We start from the raw sequence: 22,009 nt of genomic DNA on the forward strand, positions 1-22,009 counted from the left end.
GGTGGCAGGTTGATTAATAGAACCACTTCCATCATGAAAGAAGAAGCACTTTGTTCTCTCTGAAAGAAAGACTTCCCTGGATGTGGATTTGCCCTTTCTGTCCACAGTGCTGCTGCCCAAACCAGCATCTTTGGACTCATCAGCTACCTTATTGACCATCATGGTAATCCATACTTCATTATTTCTGACCAAGCAAGATCTCGTAGCAAATGGAGGTTAGCAACGGGCTCAAGTGCTTTTAAGTTACCAGTGTTACCATGGTCCCATGGATCAGCTCGCTGTACAGAATGGTGATATGGTCTTTGAAAGTCTCTGTTTGGTATAGGGGCAGTGGGCAACACTCGGAAGGGATGAGGTATATGCTCAGAATCAGGAAATGATATCCAGTAGTTTCTTCCTTGCCAGGACTTCCAGGTCTGGATACAAGGTGGAAATAGGAGTAGTTCTTCATATTTTCCCTTAATGATCCACTAGCCATGTTTTTGTAACCCATCCCTGCAACTTTCCACTTTCCTGCTTAAAGAGTCTTTAGTTCCCAAGGGGCGTCTGAGTGGCTCCATCAGTTGAGCATCCAACTTTGCCTCAGGTCATGATCTCACAGTTCGTGGGTTTGAGCCCCACATTGGGCTCTGTGCTCACAGCTCAGAGCCTGGAGCCAGCTTTGGATTCTGTGTCTCCCCCTCTCTCTCTGCCCCTCCCCTGCTCATGCTCTCTCTCAAAAATGAATAAACATTAATTTTTTTTAAAAAAAAGAGTTTAGTTCCCAAGGGAGGGATGCTTCTATCAAGGGACATAGTAACCATTCCATTGACCTGGAAATTTGGTTGGACACTGAATCGGAAGGCAAATATAGGGCTGTTGTGTGGGCTGGGCTGCTTGACCCTGACTATCAAGGGGACTGGGGGCTGCTACCAAACAACAGGGGCAAGGAGAAATATGTCTGGAATGCAAGGGATCTGGGTACCTCTTAACATTCCTTTATCCCTTAAGGAAAGTTGATAAAATATTGCAAAACACAATACTGACAAAACTGAAAACAGTATAGCCATTTCAAGAATTAGGGTTTGGATCATCCCACCAATTAAGGAACCATAAGCATCTGAGGTCCTTGCTGAGGGGAAAGGGAAAATTCACAGGCTGTAGATGATGGAAGTTTGTAAGTGCTAGCAACAACCCGTGGCCAGTGTCAGAAATGAGGATTGCTAAAGTTTTGGGTATTTCTTTCTTGCTCTTATGTAAGCAAATTTGTGTAATATTAACCAGATCTCTCTCACTCTCTGTCTCTCCCTCTCTCTGTCTCTCTTCCATTTTCCAACTATTTAGCATAAGATATATTCTTAGCAGTCAACCTTGTCTCGCAGGAAGTGAGATACAGGCTATCAAAGGGGAGTATGACTCAGCTAAAATGGCAATGGATACCATCAGATGGATAACTTGAACACATAGAACTTTGAATTCTCCTTTGGAGAGAGAGTTAGCATGTTTTCACTTGCACAAGGTTAGGTGCTTCATTTTAGGAAGAAGCAGGATTTTGCTTGTCTTTTCACTTGGAGAGTAAATGTGTTAAAGAGGCTGTCAAGGAATGGACAGTGTTGAAGTAGACTGTGCTGATTTTGCTGAGCCGGGGATTGGGTTCCCCATAATTTTCTCCTCTGAATGATTCCAGGTTAGAGTTGTCCTAAAGAAGAACATACTCAAGGTCTGGAAGGAGAAGTGCCTGAGCTGCCATAACTCTCTGGAGGGGTTGTGGATGTGACAGAAAGATGCAAAGATGCCCTCTGGGCTCCAGGCCATTCACACTCTCCTCCACCCTGGCCAGCTCTTCCTCCCTCTCTGCTGACCCACAGCAATTCTGGGGCCCCCAGGAGAAGCCCAGTTGTGGTCACGCACAGACTGCTCTATGGGCTCTGCCCTTCAGCACCACTTTGGAAGCAGGACAAACAAGTCTCAGATTGACTGGTTAGTGCCTCCTTTTCTGACTTCTGGACTCACATTCTGCACCTGCTCCAACAAATGACGAGGTTTAATTCTGATAATGAAGTCTTTATTCCCTTGTCTCAGAGTGACTCTGCTCCCTTGAATGAATTCTGGCTTCTGGATGGGGTCAGCCAATGGAGAGCAACAGACAAGACCAGAAGAAGGAAGGAAAAGTGGGTCAGGGAATACATTTCCTGGTCCCCCCACCCCGTGCTGCTGAGTCACTCTGGTTCAACCAACCTAAGGTACAGCTCCCATGGGTCAGTCTGTCCTCAGAACGCCTCTGTGTTCCACTCCCTGCGATTGTTCTGCAGGTCTTGGGATGGGCCAGACTTCGTCTATAGCCCTGAGCCCCGAGGCTCTGCACCGCCCCTGCTGGTTTTGCTTCACCCTGCCCACACCTTTGTAAACATTTGCTGCAGCAAATTCTCCTGAATTTTAGGTATGCTTCATTGACCTAAATGAAAAGTGTGCAACTACACAAGTCTTAAAGAGACTCCTAAGAGCCAACTTTTGTGGCCTTGGGTCAGGCGATGGATGGTTCCTTGGAGGTGATAACAAAAGTACAGTTGGACTTCAAAATGTAAGACTTTTGTGCTTCAAAAGACACCATTAAAAAGTAAAAACACAACTCACGGAATGGAAGAAAACATTCGAACATCATATATCTGACAAAGGTCTAGTATCCAGAACACATATATCTTAAAAAATATTATTACTCAACAATAAAAAGACAAGCAACCTAGTTAAAAACAGGCAAAGCACTTGACTCGATATTCCTCTCATACAATTACATAGATTGTCAATAAACACAGGAAAAGATGCTCAGTGCCATTAGTCATCAGGGAAATGAAAAACAAAAACATTCTGGAATACTACGTCATGTTCCCTAGGGTAGATGAAGTAAAACATAAGGATAATAACAAGTATTGACGATGAGGTGGAGAAATCGGAGCTCTTCTACACCTGCCATAGGGGGAGTGATACAAAGCCCTTCTTCCTCCAAAGGTCAACCCTGAGTTGCCATATGACCCCGCAGCTCTACTCCTCGGCTTATACCAGGGAAAATGGGAACGCACAGCTGCACCAAAGCCTGTACGTTGGTGTTCATAGCAACATTATTCGTAAAAATCAAAAAGTGCAAACGATTCAAACGTACATCACCTGATGGGTAGATGAGCAGAATGGGACGTGTTCATACCGCAGGATATTGGCGATAAGAGGCAGGGGACGCCTGGGTGGCTCAGTTGGTTAAGTGTCTGACTCTTGATTACCCCTCAGGTCATGATCTCACAGTTGTAAGGTGGAGACCTGCCTCGGGCTCTGGGCCGGGCATGGAGCCTGCTTGAGATTCTCTCTCTCTGCCCCTCCCCTGCCTTGCTCCTGCACTCTCTCTCTCTCTCTCTCACTCAAAAAAGAAAAGAAGAGAAAAGAAAAGAAAAGAAAAGAAAAGAAAAGAAAAGAAGAAACAGTAAAGTACAGATACACACTACAACATAGACCAACTTGTAAACCAGTGGACTATGTGAAGAATCCAGTCAGAAAAGACCACAGATGATAGGATTTCATTTATATGAAATCTCCAGACAGATCACTACATAAAGTGCTTGCCAGGGACTGGAGGGAGGGGAAATGCAAAATGATTGCTCATGGGTGCGGGATCTCTTTTTGGAGTGATACAAATGTTCCAAAATTAAATAGTAGTGATGGTTGGACAACTGTGCGAATGTACTAAAACCTGCCGAATTAAACACTTCAGAAGGGTGAATTTTATGGGATGTAAGTTACATCGAGATAAACCAGCTATTTAAAGAAATTAAGCGTACCACCTTTTTCCTGTTGGGACCCTGACCGCCAATGGTTGAAATAACGGACGTGTCAGCCTATTTTATTATAAAAGCTGGTTTCACCCATGTGACTGAACCTGACATCATACCTACATCGTGAACGTCAGGAAAACAAAAAAGATGTTTTAGAGAGTAAACTCGAACTTCTCAACTGTGCTGTACAAGGCACACTTTCATAGTTTAACAATGACCAAAAATAAGTTTTCATAATATTTCCTGGCCATGCAGAAATATCACATCTAGAATTCCTGAATATCAGCCCTGGAAAGAAACAGCACTCTTGATAGTGAACCAGGATACATTGCCCCGTCGTGGTTTCGTGGGGAAAATAGATCCTGAATGAGAAGCTGCTATTCCCAGGACACAGGAATTGGGTCCAAATGCTATTGATGAGAAACTACGTGATTTTATGGAGACGATCATGAGCGAGGACTTAAGAGTTTGGGGTTCTTCTTCTCGCCACAAACAAAACTTGAGCCACTACATGCATAACAGGGAGGGGCGGGAGGAGGTTGAAGGAGTCAGGAGCCTGGACCTTGGGGGGCAGTGCCTAACACTGGCTGGGCTCCTTCACAGGGACCAGCTGGGACCTCCTCACACGGTGAGGGGCTATCCTGCCATCTCGCAGGTGGGGGCTCTGTAGACCGTGGCGGGAAGCCCATACAACAATGCCCTGTGGGGTCCTGGAAGGCAGCCGGGCCATGTGTTCATCACTCATCAGCTGTGCAAACTTGGGCAAGTCTCTGGTCCTCCCAGAACCTCAGTACCCTTGTCTGTCAACTACAGTAGATAAAGTCACCATTGCAGGGCCATCCCGGAAGAGTAAATAAGATAGAACATATGTGATGTGCATGGCACAGTGTGGGTGGCGCTGTGCTTGGGATGTGATTCCAGGCAGATGTCCCCGCCCCGCTTCCCTGTCTCTCAAATGAGGATGTTGAACGAGGTCAGTGACAACTAAACTGGACATCCACCCATTTAATCAAGGAACTTGTTTACAATGGAGACCCCTGGGGCCAAGCCCAGGTCTCCTGGCCTGGAATGTGCAGGGGCAGGAACTGGGAGCCTGTATTTGCAAACGAGCACCCCAGGGAAGTCTAATCCTCAGATGGCTCCAGGAGGAGGTTGGGAGCTACAGGGCAAGATGCCCTCTAAGCCCGGGGCCTGCGAGCCCGGGCTGTGGGCCGTGTGATGGTCCGGAGGTCACCTCTGCAGACTAGCTATTTTCAGATCCACCTCCCGGGCCTCTGGCAGTGTCTGTGCAGATTACACTGGGCGCCTGCTCTCTGCTTCTCTCTGCTTCCTAATCTAATTATCACAACAACCAGATGTGACAGGCTCCCTCTCAGACCCATTTAATAGCCTCCAAAGGCACCTCTCAGTGTTCAAGCTTTCTCTAATTTTCCCCTCCCTCCTCGAGCTGGACACCTTGGCTCCTGGCACCTTCCCTATGCCAATTAGCAGTGAAGTATCCTTCTGTCAAAATAATCCGATTATTGGGCGCTGAATAGCAACCACAGACTGTCACAATCAAATCCTCGTCCCCAGATCTCCAGGGAAAAGAAAATCAGCATTCTCCAGGGTCAGCCTCCTGGAAAAGGACAGCATCTATTTTGGAGAGCCGTACTTCTGAGCACTGTTGTGAGACCGTGCCTCTCCGTACCTTTGAAAATGCGGTGGATGTAAAAATCTCTTTCCCAGAAAAAACGCACATGTGCGCCTTGATTCAATTCCAGTTTCCAGAGCTCATGGCCCCTTCGAGACCATCCTGGACCCTGGCCGTCCGTTGTCTCCTCTGTGGCTGATGTGAACAGTCCAGGCCCAATCTGTGGCCCAGAAGCTCACCACGCATGGTTTCTGTATTCCCTTCCCTACCTTTCCCTATTCCCGAATTTCCCTTCCTTTCCAGAACAGTAAGTGGGAAATTCCCGTTCCTGGCCTTGCCTCAACGTGTTCTTTACACTTTGCAATACGCCTGCCGGTCTTCGTATGTCCGGAAGGTGCCTCTGTTATTTGTCATGCCGTGCCCGTGCCATGGCGTGGGTTTTTCTTCACCACAGATGGACGTTTAAATTCCTCCCTTCCTCTTTAAGGCAAATCGTGCACCCTTAGAGCGCAGAGAATTAAGAAATCAGCATAAACAATATTGATCAAGGGAGAGAAAGCATTATTTTAAAACACTGCAGACCACAAATCGAATCGTGGTGTAACCGACAGGTCCGCCCAAGGCCTCACTGGCCGGCAGACGGAGCGCACACTCCCCAGAAGGGCCTGGTTAAGGGCACCCCCGCCCGCCCAGATGCGCGCCCTGAATCCCAGGGCCAGTGCTCCTGCCTGTGCACCCTCCCGGGTTATTTCTGATTTCTTGAGCAAGCCGTGACTTTCCCGCACCCATTACTGAGCTCAGACTCCCTCGGGGAGCTCCACCGCGCACATTTACATATTAAAGGCTTGAAGCCGAGCTAAGGGAAAGGGAGAGGGACTTCCATTCACATTCTGAACCTCCTCCTGTCACATCCTTCCACACCAGCCTGGCTGGTGCCAGTGTCAGGTGCAGGACAGGAACAGGCAGGCCTGGCTCCCCACTTCCTGGGACCAGCAAGCCGCCCTTCAGCCGGACCGGCCTCTCGTGCAAAGTACGTGAACAAGGGACTGTCGTTTTGTGGCTGCTGCAGGGCTCGTCCTGGGCCGTGGATTCCCTCAGGTCTGTGGTGTCCTGGGCTGCAACAGTGACCCGTTTTGATGTGTCCAGCAAGCCAGACGATCCTTTTCTGCGCACACACCTGGCCTCCCTCCCGCCACCAGCAGCCGGACAGGTGGGGCTTATCAGGGCTTATTACCTTACAGCCTGAAAAGGGGTGTGACGGAGGACAGGTCACATGACCCAAGTGGCCCATCATTCATCCTCTGGGTCTGCACCCCTGCGTGCTGGAGGGAGGGGCTGACTGGTAGAGGGGCGGGGTGCGGCCACAAGCCACTTGCACAGAGAAGCAGAAGGTCTGGAAGTGGACTGAGAGAAGGGTCAGGTGAGTGTGAGGTCCTCAGCTCAAGTCCTCGGGGCTGCTTCCTGAAGTCCTGCCTTGGCTCCCTGAGCTGCCCCAGACAGCTTTCCAGAAAGTAGAACAGTAAATTCCTCTTCAAAAAAATTTAAGTCTCTTTGATGTGGGGCCCTGACCCATGAAAATAAATGCATGACACACATATAAAAAGTTTAGCATCGGGGCGCCTGGGTGGCGCAGTCGGTTAAGCGTCCGACTTCAGCCAGGTCACGATCTCGCAGTCCACGAGTTCGAGCCCCGCGTCAGGCTCTGGGCTGATGGCTCAGAGCCTGGAGCCTGTTTCCGATTCTGTGTCTCCCTCTCTCTCTGCCCCTCCCCCATTCATGCTCTGTCTCTCTCTGTCCCAAAAATAAATAAACGTTGAAAAAAAAAATTTAAAAAAAAAAAAAAAAAAGTTTAGCAGCTAGATTTGTCTTTTGTGTTGAGTTAAAGGCTCTGTGCCCTGGGCCCCTCAACCTCTCTGAGCTCACCCCTGTTCACGCAAATCCAAGGCAACCATTTCTTTCCTGCTGCTGCAAATGCACTTAAGGAGTATTGTGGGCATTTCCCGTTCAGCTAAGATCTCTGCGCCCAGCTCTTCCCTCCGCCAGCTTCGCAGCTGTGCCTCCAACATCTAGAAGAGTGCCAGGCATAAATGGCGTGCGGTCACATGACTGAATGAGCCACCTAACAAACGAAGGAAGTCCTAGAGAGCAAAGGGCTCAGAGGCTGAACCAATGACCTAAAATTGCATATAAGCTCTACCACTTAAAAGCTTAGCTTCCTTGAAAAAAAAAAGTAGGTAATTTTCTGAGACTCCGTATTGCTACTCACAATGCAGAAAATATCCATGCACAATATAGGTTTTTTATTTGACTTTTTTGGTCAGGGTTCTTCCAAAAACCTGTGGTCTTAATCAGTGTTCTATAAATGGGTATAACCTTGAGCCCTTTCCTTCCTAAGACTCAGATAACTTATCTCGAACATGAGGATAATAAGCCTATTGATTTATTTTTTACCTCCTACAAGACCAGAGTGCATGAGCGTTCCATGTTAACTGGGAAATGTTGGCCAAATGATGAGGATAATGATGCTAACTGCGGTTAACAATTATGCAGTACATATTGTATTCTAGACATTGTGCTAATAGCTTTATTCTGTGAACTCACCAGGACCCTTAGTCAGGTATTAATCTGCCTGCATTAACGAGAAGGTGCAGCTGAGGCTGGGGGGGTGGGGTGGCCGGAGGTATGCATCACATCCTGCGGTCAGCTGGCAGGACTGCCCTGCTATTTGGATCACTCACAGGCTACAGAAACATGCTGAGCAGGGAGGGCCACGCGGCCAGTGGAATGGTGGGACTAAGGAACCGAGAGGGACTTTTGGAGCTCCCAGATTCCGTGAATGTCATTGCCAACCAGCTTCCACTTATGATCTGTTCCCCAGTGCTGCTGTGCTTCCTCTGGGCTGCCACTTGATCAACTCCTCACTCAGTGTGGACCCAAGACACCCCCGATCATGGACCTTTGGGTGAGTTCAAAACAAAGGACACACCATTGTTAGAAGAGGGGTGTGGGCCCCACCTACTGGCTCTGGACCCAGAAAGCCTGAATGTGAACAAGGTGTGCCTCTAACGAGCTGCATGACCCTAGGTGGGTTATTAATCGCTCTTTGCCTCAGTTTCCCCAGGACAAAAGGGGGCATAGTGAGAGTCTGTCCTCACAGAGTGTCTGGGAGCATTACATGAGTCAATGTAACTAAAGCACTTGGACCCGTGTCTGGCCCATAGTGAGCATTCCATCAGCACTAGCTATAAAAAATAGGGCTCTGTAGAAATGGGAAGAAAGCAAGTCAGAATTAGCAATTCTGAATTCCACGATGAGAAAAGAACATCAAAGTAATCTCAGGGCCAACTCCCAGCGTACAATACCCTTTGGAATCCTTGAATCTCTTTTATAGCATTCATCTAGTCGCACATTCATTCAAAAACCAAACAAAAAGCCTTACTGAGCTTGGTTAACGCTCCTGCCTCCCCCCACCCCTCCACTCTTCCCACCTGAGACTCATGCAGTTATTAGCCTGCTGAACCAAGATGGAAGTGTAGTCAGCAGAATTCACTCAGTAAGAGCGTGCAGCCCTGCGTGGAGTCAGGAGAAATCCAAGGTGAGCCCCGCCTGGGGATGGGCCGGGGAGGGGGCATGAGTCTCTGAAGGTCCCTGGAAACTGCCTTCTAGGAAGGGGGTGCGCTGCTGAGACGTGGCCCCTTTGTTTGCAGAGCGCTGGTGGAAGCCGGGGACACATGCTCATCTCTGACTAATGGAAGAAGGAGCCTTTGGCAATGGAACCGGAGGTGGGATCTACAGAGAAGGGAGTGGAAGCTTGCTGCTCCTGAGGCTGCAGGAGGAGAGGAAACAGGAAAACCACATACAACTAAACAATCCCAGAAGAGGCGCAGGTGTTGGAAGAAAATATTCCTTCCAGGCTCCCCCAACGGCATGCTGCAAGAAACTGGGCGAAATTTCTAAGAGGACATTTCACGGAGTTAACTTCACAGAGGCATTCAAGCAGAGAAGGGTCTCTCGCTGAGGGAAACACTGGCTTCTGAGTCCCCTGTGTCACAAAGAGAAAAGCATGACTGTAGGTCGCGTGCTGTGGAGGGGTGTGTGCCTGAAGCCCCTCCTCCATCCTGGGAAATCTTCATCCAAAGCTTTTTCTGCAGGTGGATTATTCTAGCCAAACATAAAGATGCACTTTGTTCTCTGTCCAGGTTAGTAACGGGATGAACACCAAGACAGTGCATGTGGACAAAAAGTGACCCAAGGATAGGAAATGTAATGGGCTGAACTGTGTCGCCCGCCCCCCCCCCACACCGTGTTGAAGCCCTAACCCCCAGGACCTCCAGATGTGACTGTATGTGGAAAGAGGGCCTTTACAGAGGTCATGCAGTTAAAGTGAGGTCAGCAGAGTGGGCCCTGATCCAATGTGGTGTCCTTATAAGAAGAGATTGGGACACAGGCACACACTGGGGAAAGACCATGCGGAGGACACAGCGAGAAGGCGGCATCTAGAATTCAAGGAGAGAGATTTCAGAGGCAGCCAACCTTGCTGATTCCTTGCGTGGCCTTTATCTTCTGGCTTCCAGAATTATGAGAAAATAAATTTCCGTTGTTTACACCACTCGGTCTTTGGTATTTTGTTACTGCTGCGCTGGCAGATGAATATGCAGAAGTGACATCTGGATGACCTCTATTTTACAGAAGGGGAGCTAAGCCTTGGTGAGAATTAAGTGATTTGCCCCAGTGTAAATGATGGGAGATTGTAACCAGGTGGGTCTGATTCCACAGTTCCTGCGTTACTTCTGCTCTTCTGTACTGCCTCTTAGGTGCAAAATAGCACGCTCCACGCTAGGAAATGATAGCAGGGGATCCCAAGCAAAGCCTTTCTTCCCTGCTTAAATACCTCCACTGCTAGTGAGCTCACTACTGCTCAGATAAGCCGTTTCCATTTCTGAACATCTGAATTTGTCAAAACAAATCTTCTTTATATGGAAAACAAATGTTATTTTAGAATATTCATTCAGTGCTTTATAGCCCTGTCTTTGGAGCAGCATGGACAAAGTATTTTTTTGTATCCCCAGAATGTCCTTCAAGTTCTGTTAGAGGACAGTCATGTCCATATTGCAGTGTCTCAAGATAAAGCAACTACCATACCATGAGAGCATCTTGATACAACAATAGTTCCAACGTCCCTCCTTATTACACTAAAATTAGGTTAACCGACAGTTGCCTGGTCCAGTTAGTAAGACCATCCTTTAAAAATGGACAAGCGTGATTTGAAATGAGTATAATTTGGCATCTTTACCAATTCATAGGCACAGGAAATTATTCACCAACAGTTTGCCTTTTCCCTGAGCCAAAGACATACCGGGAGTGGCCTGTACGTGGACTTGGGCTGCCGATGTACGAAGCAGCCAAGTGGAAACCACCATCTGTTAAATGGAAATGAGAGCACCTGAGAGGAACCTAGAGTCGGCATCTTCTCTCGAAGCAAAGCCGCGAGGAAGGAAGAGTCCAGTGGGAAGCTCCATCCCCACCACACGCTCCAGCACATGGTGTGGACAGGGGAGCCCGCCATGCAGTGCTAGCACTCCCGGGGAGGCTGGCTCTGGCTGGCCTGTTAGAACAGTGGGGAGGGACACGTGGCCCCCTCCCCATCTCTCCCATTCCCTGGCTGTCATCCCGTCCACCCCAAGGTTCCAGTCAGTCCAAATCATCGTCAAGGCCACGGCAAGGTCCCTGCCAAGGAGAGGAAGGAAAGGTGCTACTTCCCTGGCCAAGTTGGATCCCAAACGGGGATGTGGGACCACAGGGTTCCCGTAAAAGTCACTGAAGAATTTTGAGTGGCTTCAGCAAAAGGACTAGAAGGCACGGTTCTACACTGCAGGCAACACTGAGAAACGCTCAAAGTCCCCAGCAGAAAGGAGAAGTCTGAATGACTTATGTGCAGGCACTTTTGGAGAGCAGTATTAGTTGTGGCTCTGTGATGCCAACGCCAGTGCGAGATGGGTGTTTTAAATACTTTTAAGAGGTGTATAATTTTCTACTTTCAAATGCATGCAGATATACAAAGACAGCTAATACAGGGATGCGTAGAAGGGCCTCCGAGAACTGGCTTTAATTAAATTACCCCATTAAGTGCTTCTTGATGGCTTCTAATGTGCCTGAACATTCACCACTAAGTACATTAAAACATTTTTCTCTCATAAGAGCAATAAAAAAGATGAACTACCTCAACAGCCTTAAAATAAATGAACACATCATATCTGAAAACAAACAAAATAACGAAAACTAAACACACACAGACACACACAGACACACACACACACACACACACACACGAAAATCTGGCCAAGTTTTCTTGATGGGTATCCAGCAGATTTGAAGAGAGAACTGTGCTGTCTTCCCAGGTGGGCACACTCAGTGTTACACATGATCCGTTCTTTTCAAGTCTACTTACGATTCCATGACTCCAACCTAAATCTTAGTGCGATGTGGTGAAATGCCACAAAGGGTTTCTAACGTTCGTCTGGAAATAAGTGCACAGAGGATGCTGGCCAAGATGTGTTGGAAAAGAATACTGGGTAGGACTTATCCTTCCAGGTAGAAACTGGAATAAATCAAAAATAGTTTAAACAGTATGATGTGCAATCTTACCAGCCACTTGGTGCCAGATGGGTCATGAACAAAAATGCACGCAGGGCCCTGATATTGCACGATGGTTTTGAACAGGGGTCACCTTTCATATCTGCAAAGGGCCAGATAATAAATATTTAGACTTGGTGAGCGATCCCTTCTCAGTTGTAACAACCCACGTCTGCTGTTCTAGCACGAAAGCCACCATGGATGATGTAAGACGAGTGCCTGTGTTCCAATATAACTTTATTTACAAAATCAGGCAGCAGGCTCAGTTTAACTCATGGGCTCTGTTTGCCAACCCGGATCTTTAAAGGCTTTTGTCCAGAATCTAGAATTCGAAACGTTCATGTACATATTATCCTGGAACTCAGAACTGTTTAGACTTCTTAGGCAGACCTCTGTGGTAGACTGGGGAGAGGAAAAGGTCATCCTCCTTTTCAGCCCTCCCATCAAGAGTGAAACTAGGCTCCCACTCTCTGACTTGCTTTGGCCAGTAAAATGGTGTGATGTCATCATCAGGAGCCTGGGTCCCTGGAGGAGATGCAAGCCTCCTCTTATGCTGAGAGCCAGTTTCCATGGCAACAGACCTGGTTTCCTTTGCTGGAGGATGGGATTCTACGTGGAGGAGAACTCTGGAGCCTTAGCTGAGTTTCTGGATGCCAAGCAGACTCACTTACAAGCCCCAGTTGAGGTCAGCTGAGCCCGGGGAGATAAACAGAACTGCCTAGCTGAGCCCAGGGGAAGTCACTGACCAAGAGACTCATGAAGTCAACAGAAGATGTCCTGTCAAGCCACTACATCTTGGGATGGTTTGTATGTAGCAAAAGCTAATTAACACCAATCTGCCCCTAAACGTGGAAAACAAACTTATTTCATAAGGTAGTTCTTCCAAAGGGAAGAACAATTAGCAAATCAACTATGCTTTTATTTACAGACTTGTTCTTAAGACCTCTTGGCTCCACTAGGTCCTTCTGTTTTCATTTCTGATTCGATTGTAGGAATGTACTTAAGATTAGATGCTTCATACTAAATGCTATGGGAGTGCAGGCACACTTCTGAAACATCTGATCTGTTAGAACCCATGATCAAGGCAGAATCATTTTTGCTCGTGACCGTATTAGCACCAGGAAGCTAAGTACCATTGCCCGAATTGTCTCAGACTAATGAGGGAAGAATAAGGCAGATTAACATGCAAATGGCATGTGTGTGTGTATGTGAGTGTGTGTCTGTCTTTCTGGACAAGTAAAAGGACATGATTTTATAGTGAGCTATATCCTATAAAGTTTTTCAGTAGTTTGGAGTAAGATGTGAGAGGAAATTAAGTGTCCGTATGGCGATAAGAAGTAAAGACACACAAATCACCAGAAATTGTCCAGCAGTGCCCATGGTCCTCCACATCACAATCAGACATTTCATTCCAGCAAAATAACTTTCTCCATCACGTCAGTGTCATCATTTAGAACTTTTTTGTTTTCTTATGGCTTTAATGGGGTGTGTCCTTTATAATTTTTCTTTGGTTCTGATTCTGTGTTTGCTCATTCTCTCAAGGTAAGATCAGAGCCTTTAACCGTGCTCGGTCCACTTTTGGTGCAATTCACCAGGCTAAACCCGGACTAGATGTCAACACGGGAGGTCCCTGCTCTCATCAGCACTCCTGTCAGCATCTGAAATAAGGTAATCTCACTTGAATTATGGCTCTCAAACTTCAGGAACATGTGAAAATGCATAGTTATGAGCTTTACCTCCAGAAAATGTCATGAAGAGTAGAGAGTAAGACAGAAACCAAAGCAAAAAAAAAAAAAAAAAAGGCAGCAAAAATGGACAGAATTTAAGGTCGATATTAACAATTCAACAAAACCAGTTGAGTATTTATTTTTATTTTAGAGAGAGAGAGAGAGTTGGGGAGAGGGACAGAGAGAGATAGAGAATCTGAAGCAGGCTGCACGTCTAGCATGAAGCCCAATCCATGACCCTGAGATCATGACCTGAACCAAAATCAAGAGTCAGACGCTCAGTGACTGAGTCACGCAGGTGCCTCGGCTGTTGAATATTTTAATACCACACGTGTACAGAACAACTAGACAGAAGATCGATGAGGAAACAGACAGCTTGAACACGATCAGCCAACGCCAGGCTAATGACCCTCATAGAGCAGCTCTGTCCTCTCAAGTGCTCGTTCTCCAGGGCAGGCTGTTTGTTAGACCATAAAACAAATCCGAATAAATTTAAAAGAAGTGAAGTCATGCAAAGTGTGTTCTCTGGCCACAATGCTAAGAAATTAGGAGTCAATTACACAAGGAAATCTGGGAAATTTCACAAATATGTGGAAATCAAACAATGCAAGCCCAAACAACCAACGGGTCAAAGGAAAGAAAATCTCAAGGGAAATTAGGAAATACATTGGGATGAATGAAAACAAAAACACAACATACCAAAGCTTATGGGATTCAGTCGAAGCAGTGCTTAGGAGGAAATATGTTCCTGTAACTGCTGTCTTTAAAAGGAGAGATCTGAAGCATAACCCCATTTCCTACGTTAAGCAAATAGAGAAAGAACAAACTAAACCCAAACCAAGAAAAAGGAAGGACATTAGAGCAGAAATAAATGAAATAGAGGATACAAAAACAATAGAAAAACCAAGGCCTGGCTCTTTGTAAAGATCAACAACATTGACAAACCTTTATGTAGACTGACCAGGAAAAAAACCCCAGAAGACTCACATAACGAAAATCAGGAGTCAAAGAAGGAATGTCACCGTGGGCTTTACAGAAATAAGGATTGTATAGAAATACTATGAAAAAGTGTAGGTGAACAAATTGAACATCCTATATGAAATGGACACATTTCTAAAAAGACAGATTCTAAATTCTAAATGGGCACATTTCTACAACTGACTCAAGCAGATAGAAAGCTGAATAAACCCATAGCAAGAGCGACTGAATCAGTCACCAAAGACTTCCAAAAGAGAGACACCAGTACGAGACAGCTTTCTTGGTGAATGCTACCAACATTTAAAGAATTAAAATCAATTATTCCTAAACTCTTACAAAAAACAGAAGAGAGAATACTTCCCAAGTCATTCTATGAAGCCAGGTTTATCCTAATACAAAAATCAAACGACATCACAAGAAAACACTAGACCAATATCCTTTGTGAATATAAATGCAAAACCCTAACAAACTACTACCAAACCAAATCCAGAAACGTATAAAAAGGATCATACAACATGACCAAATGGGATTTATCCCAAGAATATAAGATTCAACACACAATATGGCCTATTAATAGAAGAAAGGGCAAAAACCACAATCACCTCAACAGATGGAAGAAAAGCATCTGACAAAACCCAGCAGCCTTTTATGATGAAAACACTCAACAAACCAGAAGTAGAAGAGTACTTTTTCAACCTGAGAATTAATATGGGTTTATCAAGGCTATAGGATACAGGGTCAATTTAAAAATTGTGTTCTATCTACTAAAACTTTCAAAAAATTATCATTTAAAACCATCACTTTCAGAAAGATGGAAAACATGTGCTTTGCCCTATTTCTCCCAATAGGGCACCTGGACACCTTGGACCTTATGTGTAAAACAAACGTGGCGGGATTCTGAGAAGTAGAGGGAAGAAGGCAGACTGTTTAGGAATCTCAGGACCCAAGGAATGACATGGCAGTGAGTTCCCTGTGTTTTCTTTTTGCCTCATTTATCCCAGACTTGGAGCCAAAGAAAATGGCAACTCAGAAACACCAACAGCCACAGCCCCAAAAAGCCCCAACGAAAGCCTGTCCCGTCTAACCAAGGGCCAGAAAGTAGGCAGCCTAGCAAGACAGAAACCTTTTAAATAATAACCAGTTGGCTCCATGAAAACATAAGAAAAATCTGCTACCCTACCCCCATACACACCAACTCATATGGCTGGACTTCTTCTGTCCTTTGGAGGCCCTAAGGAGCCTCCCTCTTCTCAGGGTAGGGGCTAGCTCAGAGAAGGCCAGGTAGAGAGGCATGGCCTTCCCACCTGGAACAAGGCATGGGATCCCCTTCTCCAGTCAGTGGAGACCATGTAGGGAGCCAGAACTCCCAACTCCACCCTTGGGATGAGACCAAGGGTCTCCCAAGGGAGATTCTGTATTTCTACCTCCATCAGGCAGTGAGGCAGCTGGTGGGAACTTAATTGGTATGATCACCATAGAAGAGAGTCCGGCTGTTTATTTAAACATTTACCTGCCATATGATCCAGCCATTCTTGTCACAGATCACTGTCCCAAATGTGGAAGTGTATGTCCACACAAAGACTCATATACAAATGCCCTAGCCACCTTGTTGTTGTTGTTTTTATTTTTTTTTTTTTTGGTTTATTTATTTTGGGAGAGAGAGCCTGAGCAGGGGAGGGGGGCAGAGAGAGAGGGAGAGAGAGAATCTAAAGTAGGCTCTGTGCTCTCAGCACAAAGCCAGATGTGGGGCTCGAACCCACAAACCATGAGATAATGACCTGAGCCGAAATCAAGGGTTGGACACTGAACAGACTGAACCACCTAGCCCCCAGCCACGCCACCTTATCTGTAGTAGGCGAACGCTGAGAAACAGTCCAAGTGTCCATCAGCAGATGAATGGATAGACTCATTTTGGTGTGTCTGTACAATGAAATCCCACTTAGGAGGGAGAGAGACAAGCCGTGTGACCAACAATATGCAAGAATCTCAAAATAGTTATACTGAATGAAGAAAGCCAAACAAAAGAAGTACATGCTGTGTGAGTCCATTTAAAAAACTCGCTATTCTCTAATGACAGAGAGCAGATGCATGGTTGCCTGGGAACCTGAGAAAACAAGAAGAATGTAAGGAGAGCTCACTAAGGGATGCACGAGGAGGCTTGGGGGGTGATGGATCTGTTCATTATCTTAAGGCCCCATGTTTATCCCTATTGACTAGAACAGAAGGGTCTGGAACACTGATAAGTTAAGTTGGATGCCTTCATTAGTAAAAAAAAAAAAAAAAAAGGCAAAAAAACCCCAAAACCCGGAAGATAAATTTCTCCTCTATGTGAAGTTGGGGGGAAAAATGATAAGGGGACAAATTTGGGGCAAAATATGAAATTGCAAGATTTTCTCGCTCATTACTTGAAAAACTTTGCACTATGAAAGTAGCCTGCTTTAGCAAAGAGCATAGTCCTCCTTGCCCAGGTCCACGGGCTGAATCCTCAATGTAGATGTTTCAGTTCAGAAACATGGGCTGAACACTGCAGCCAACAGAGGTGAAATTCCCTGAATCTCGAAAAACTGATTAACACCTTTACGTGCAATAAACTGGGATGCATCATGCATCATGCCTTTACAGTTATTTTAATAAATGGTCCAATAATTTGAAGTTAAATAATCTGTCCTCCTTGCTCCCTCAGCTCTACAGCTCGGAAGATATATAATAAGCTGAAATCATGGTACAGTATTCTCTTCAGTGAGTCCTTTTACCAAATTCCAGTCTTAAAGGCATGACTGGAATGGTTCCTAGTAAATAGTAGTCCCTTGAATGGTCACGTTTGCCAAATAAATGGGTAAGAGTAGATTTGCGGAATCACAGTGGCCCAGAGGTAAGAGGTGAAGCTCTTCGTTCCTGCCACCAATTCCCTCCGCTCTACCTCATGGGGACCTACTTGGATCACTCACTTTGGAAACCTTGCCATGTTGCTAGATACATCACTCATACCTCTCTAACTAGGACATCTCCCTTTCCAGGAACTTAGCCCAAATGCATCCAAAAGTGGGACAAAAACATCACAAGCTGTGTTCTCTCGATCCCAGGAAGCAAAATCAAAGAGCGTCTCCATCCTGGGTACCGACGCATCTACCTTCAGGAGCGTCCCTCTTGAAAACTACTTGTGTATTGCATCCTTCCTGAAACCAAATCCACGGAAGAAAAGCGTGCTCCAAACACCAGAGTGTTTTTAAACAAGCCTTCTTAACTATCCTAAATATGGAGAAGGGGCAAACAAATTCTATTTCATTAACAAAATTCATGGCCAGCTCCTAACACACTCATTCTACAAGTATTTGTTGACCACCTGCTATGTGCTGGTCACTTTTCCAGCTCTGGTGATATAGCCATGAAAGAAGAGGCAAAAATGGCTGTCCTTGTAGAGGACATTCTAGAGGGCAGAGCCAGCCTGAAATACTTACAATAAGTAAGTCTTAAAGCATGTGAGAAAATCCTCAGTTTTGAGGAGGTGAGGGAAGTATGGGATGGAGATAGGGAGTGCCAGGGAAGGGGCATCTGCAACCAGCTAGAGAAGAAAAGCCCACGTGGAGGCTTGTGAAGGGGGTGAGGAGATGAGCCACACAGATACTGCCGGGAAAGGAGGTTCTTGTCGGAGGAAACAGAAGGGCAGTGCTCAGAAGCGCCAGTAGAAGTGCCAGCCATGTTTGGGGGCCTTCATGGAGGCCCGGGAGGCTGAGAAGGACACCAGAGAAATGTGTAAATGTATACAGACCCTGGCTGTAAGGACTTTGACCATGCTGTGAGTGAAAGGGGGAATCCCTAAGAAGTTTTGAGCACGGATGACATAATCCAACTTAAGTAGTTTTTGTTTTGTTCAATGTTTTTCAATTGTGATCAAATACATACAACATTTACCATCCTAACCATTTGTAAGTGTACAGTTAGTGATCTTAAGTACATGCACATATCCAGAAGTCTTTTCGTCTTGCAAAACTAAAACTCTATGGATACTAAACAACGCCCCGCTCCCCTCTCCTCCCAGTCCCTGGCAACCCCCATTCTACTTTCTGTCTCTACCAACTTGACTACTCTAGGTTCCTCACACTGGTGTAATCATACAATGTACTTTTGTGATTGGCTTATTTTGCAAGCATAATGTCCTCAAGATTCATCCTCATTTAGCATGCGTCAGAACATTATTCCTTTTTAAGGCTGAATTATTGTCCATTGTATGAACAAACTGCCTTTTGCTTCTTCATCTGTAAACGGACACTTGGGTTGGTTCTACCGTTCCGCTGTTGTGAATGATGCTGCTGTGAGCATGGAGGTACAAATATCTCTTCAAGACCCTGCTTTCAATCTTTTTGGGCATGTATCCAGAAGTGGAATTGTTGGATATGGCAGTTCTATGTTTAGTTAGTTCTAACTATGGTTAGAACATAGTTGGAACTAACTATGGTTTAGTTCCCCCCTCTAAACTGCCAGACTACTTAAGCTCTACTTAAGCTCTAGAAGGGCACTCTTGCTATAGTGTTTAGGGATACACTACAGGCAGGCAAGAATGATAGCTCACTCTTGCTTACTGAGGAGGCTGTCTTAGATATGTTTCCCTGCCGGACTCCAAGATGGAAATCTGCATGTAGACAGTGCACCAGCAATTATATCTGAGGGGAGGGATGTACCGAGGGAGGGAAGAAAATGGGATTTGGTGGAAGGAGGATTTGAACAGAGAAGCCGATGCCAAAAAAAAAAAAAAAAAAGTGCATCTGATCCATGGGACTCTGAAGCTGGGATGGCCCTTTAGTGCTGTCCAACCTCAAGACAAGATGGCTGGGCCTTCCTACCCAACAGCGGCCAGTCTCTGGATGTACGCTGACCCCACAGTGAAGATGTGACTTGGAATTAGCAACTCTCGTCCATGGAGGACACTCCCCAGAGAGGGACTCACTGACAACCTTCAGCCACCAACCCTACCAGCAGCTAGGAATGTAAGCTCAGTTTTTAGGGGGAAGGGGTCTTGGTAGCATACCACAGCTCCTCACAGAGGCTACTGCAATAATCTATGCTTGGCCAAGGGTCTTAGCAGACAAGGTGAAGGGACGTACAGAATTCTTGAACCATCTTGAAGGTGGAGTAGAAATTATTTGCTGACAAGTAGGATATTTGGTGAGGTTAAAACCCAAAGCCAGAATGATGTCGAAACTGTTGACCTAGCCACTAGAAAGATCAAGTTGCCATTCACTAAGATGAGGAAGACTATTATTGGAACAGGTTTTGGGGTGCTGCTCAGGAGTTTAATTTTGGACATGTTAAACAGCAGGTGACTAGTAGACACTCAAGGGCAAATGTCAAGCAGGTGGTTGGATATACCAGGGTGGGTTTCTGGGGAAAGGTCCATTTGGGCTATAAGCATAGGGACATTAGCATGTAGACATTATTGGAGACTGTGAGGTTGGAAAAGGTCATGAAGGAAATGTGAACAGGGAAGAGAAAAGGTCTGAGCACTGAATCATGGGCAAGTCCAGCTCTTAGGTGAGGGAGACCCAGCAGAGAAGATGGAGACGGGGCAGTCAGTGACAGGAGAAAATGCGAGAGCATTTAGTGTGTTTCCTATGGTGCTACCATCACCCTCTGCTCTTTGTCCTCTCCAGCTGTTATGTGTCCTGGAAGGCTGTCACCTATGTGATGCATCTCATGGGCTTCCTTGCCCTCGGGATTCCTTTCAGGTTTAGCCAGTGGGAGTCCCTGTCAGGACATCAGAAGGTGCCGGGAGAGAGGTGGGGATATTTATTCCTCCCATGTCATCCTTCCTCAAAGCAGTTTGGGGCTACTATATCCTTCTATGATCAAGCTTTGTGCCCAGCTGCCCCTTCCTTGGCCCCAACTCTCCACTAGATCCTGGTACCAACATTTCCATCCTCTACCCCATGGGGTGTAGGAGTGCTGACCGCTTCTTGAGGGGTGGTTATTCTCCAGGTGAATCTACATCCCTTTATCCTGTTATGCTCTTTCAAATAGTCCATTCATTAAAATGTCCCTTTGAAAATTCCCGATGAGCATTTCATCTGGATCTGCCAAGACCCTGACTTATGTAATGTGTCATCTTGGAAGGAAAGGAAGATTAAGAAGTTTGAAGGAAAAGGGTGAAATCCACTGTGTCGTGTGCTGCCCGTAGTTTCACTAGGATGTGGACTGAAAACATGGCCACAGGGACCCACAGCCCGGAACAAGTGCAGATATTTTCAAGAGTGATGCCTTTAGCAGATGGTGGCAAAGGGATGGTAACCGCCTAAGAGAGACAAAGAGAGGAACCTGGAAAAGCAAAGGTATACAACTATTTTAGGGAGTTTTTCTGTAAACAGGAGCAGAAATGGAGCAGAGCACGGAAGGAAAAGTGAAACCAACACCAGGTTTTTAAGAGTGGAGAAGTGCATCCATGTGCATGAAAATGACCCAGCACAAGGAGGAATTGACGCTGTAGAGAGGAGTAGAAAGTTACTGCGGCCATGTCTTTGAGTAGGAGAAAGCAGATGCTTCCCTGTGCGGGGTATGGGCTGGCCCCCAAATGTTTCTTTGGGTGTTTATCTACTGGGAGAGAAAGCAGAAGGTGCACTTACAGATGCTGACAGGTGGGGATGTGTGGGAGCAGAAGTGTGTGGAGTTTCTTTTCTTATCACTTCTATTTTTTGAACAAAAAGAAAGGCCATCACCTGAGAGTGAGGATGGGGTGGAGGAGAAGTGTTGGGAGATCCGAAGAGAGAAGCACGGCATGCCATTGTCCCGAGTTGGGGAGACTGGGCCAGGGAAGGTAGGACCATTGTGGGAGTGCGCAAGGGCCACACCATAGAGATTCAGTCCTAAATTTAAATAAGTCCATGGTGTTCTGGGCTCCTTCTGCCATATTTAGCTACCTGGGTGCAGGAACAGAGTAGGGAAGAATTCTTTTACATGTCTGGGGCTTTTCCAAGAGAGTACTGCCTAGCAAGAAAGGGCAAGAGAGCTGGGGGTTACGCAGAGAATGCTTGTAATCCTTTTTCAGGAATCAGCATATTAATGTGGAGTGCGACTAACAGCGCAATGACGTGAATCCAGGTACTAGAAGGAATGATCTGGAAATGTGGGTGGTGTATTTGATGTATCAATCCCTACCCAAGATGCACTGAAGGATACAAAGTATCTTCGTATATATTCCTCGTTCTCAGCTTAACGTCTAATGGCAAGGAGTACATTTTACACTGTGGGAG

This window comes from Prionailurus viverrinus, chromosome F2, assembly GCF_022837055.1.
Source record: "Prionailurus viverrinus isolate Anna chromosome F2, UM_Priviv_1.0, whole genome shotgun sequence".
Taxonomy (NCBI): domain Eukaryota; kingdom Metazoa; phylum Chordata; class Mammalia; order Carnivora; family Felidae; genus Prionailurus; species Prionailurus viverrinus.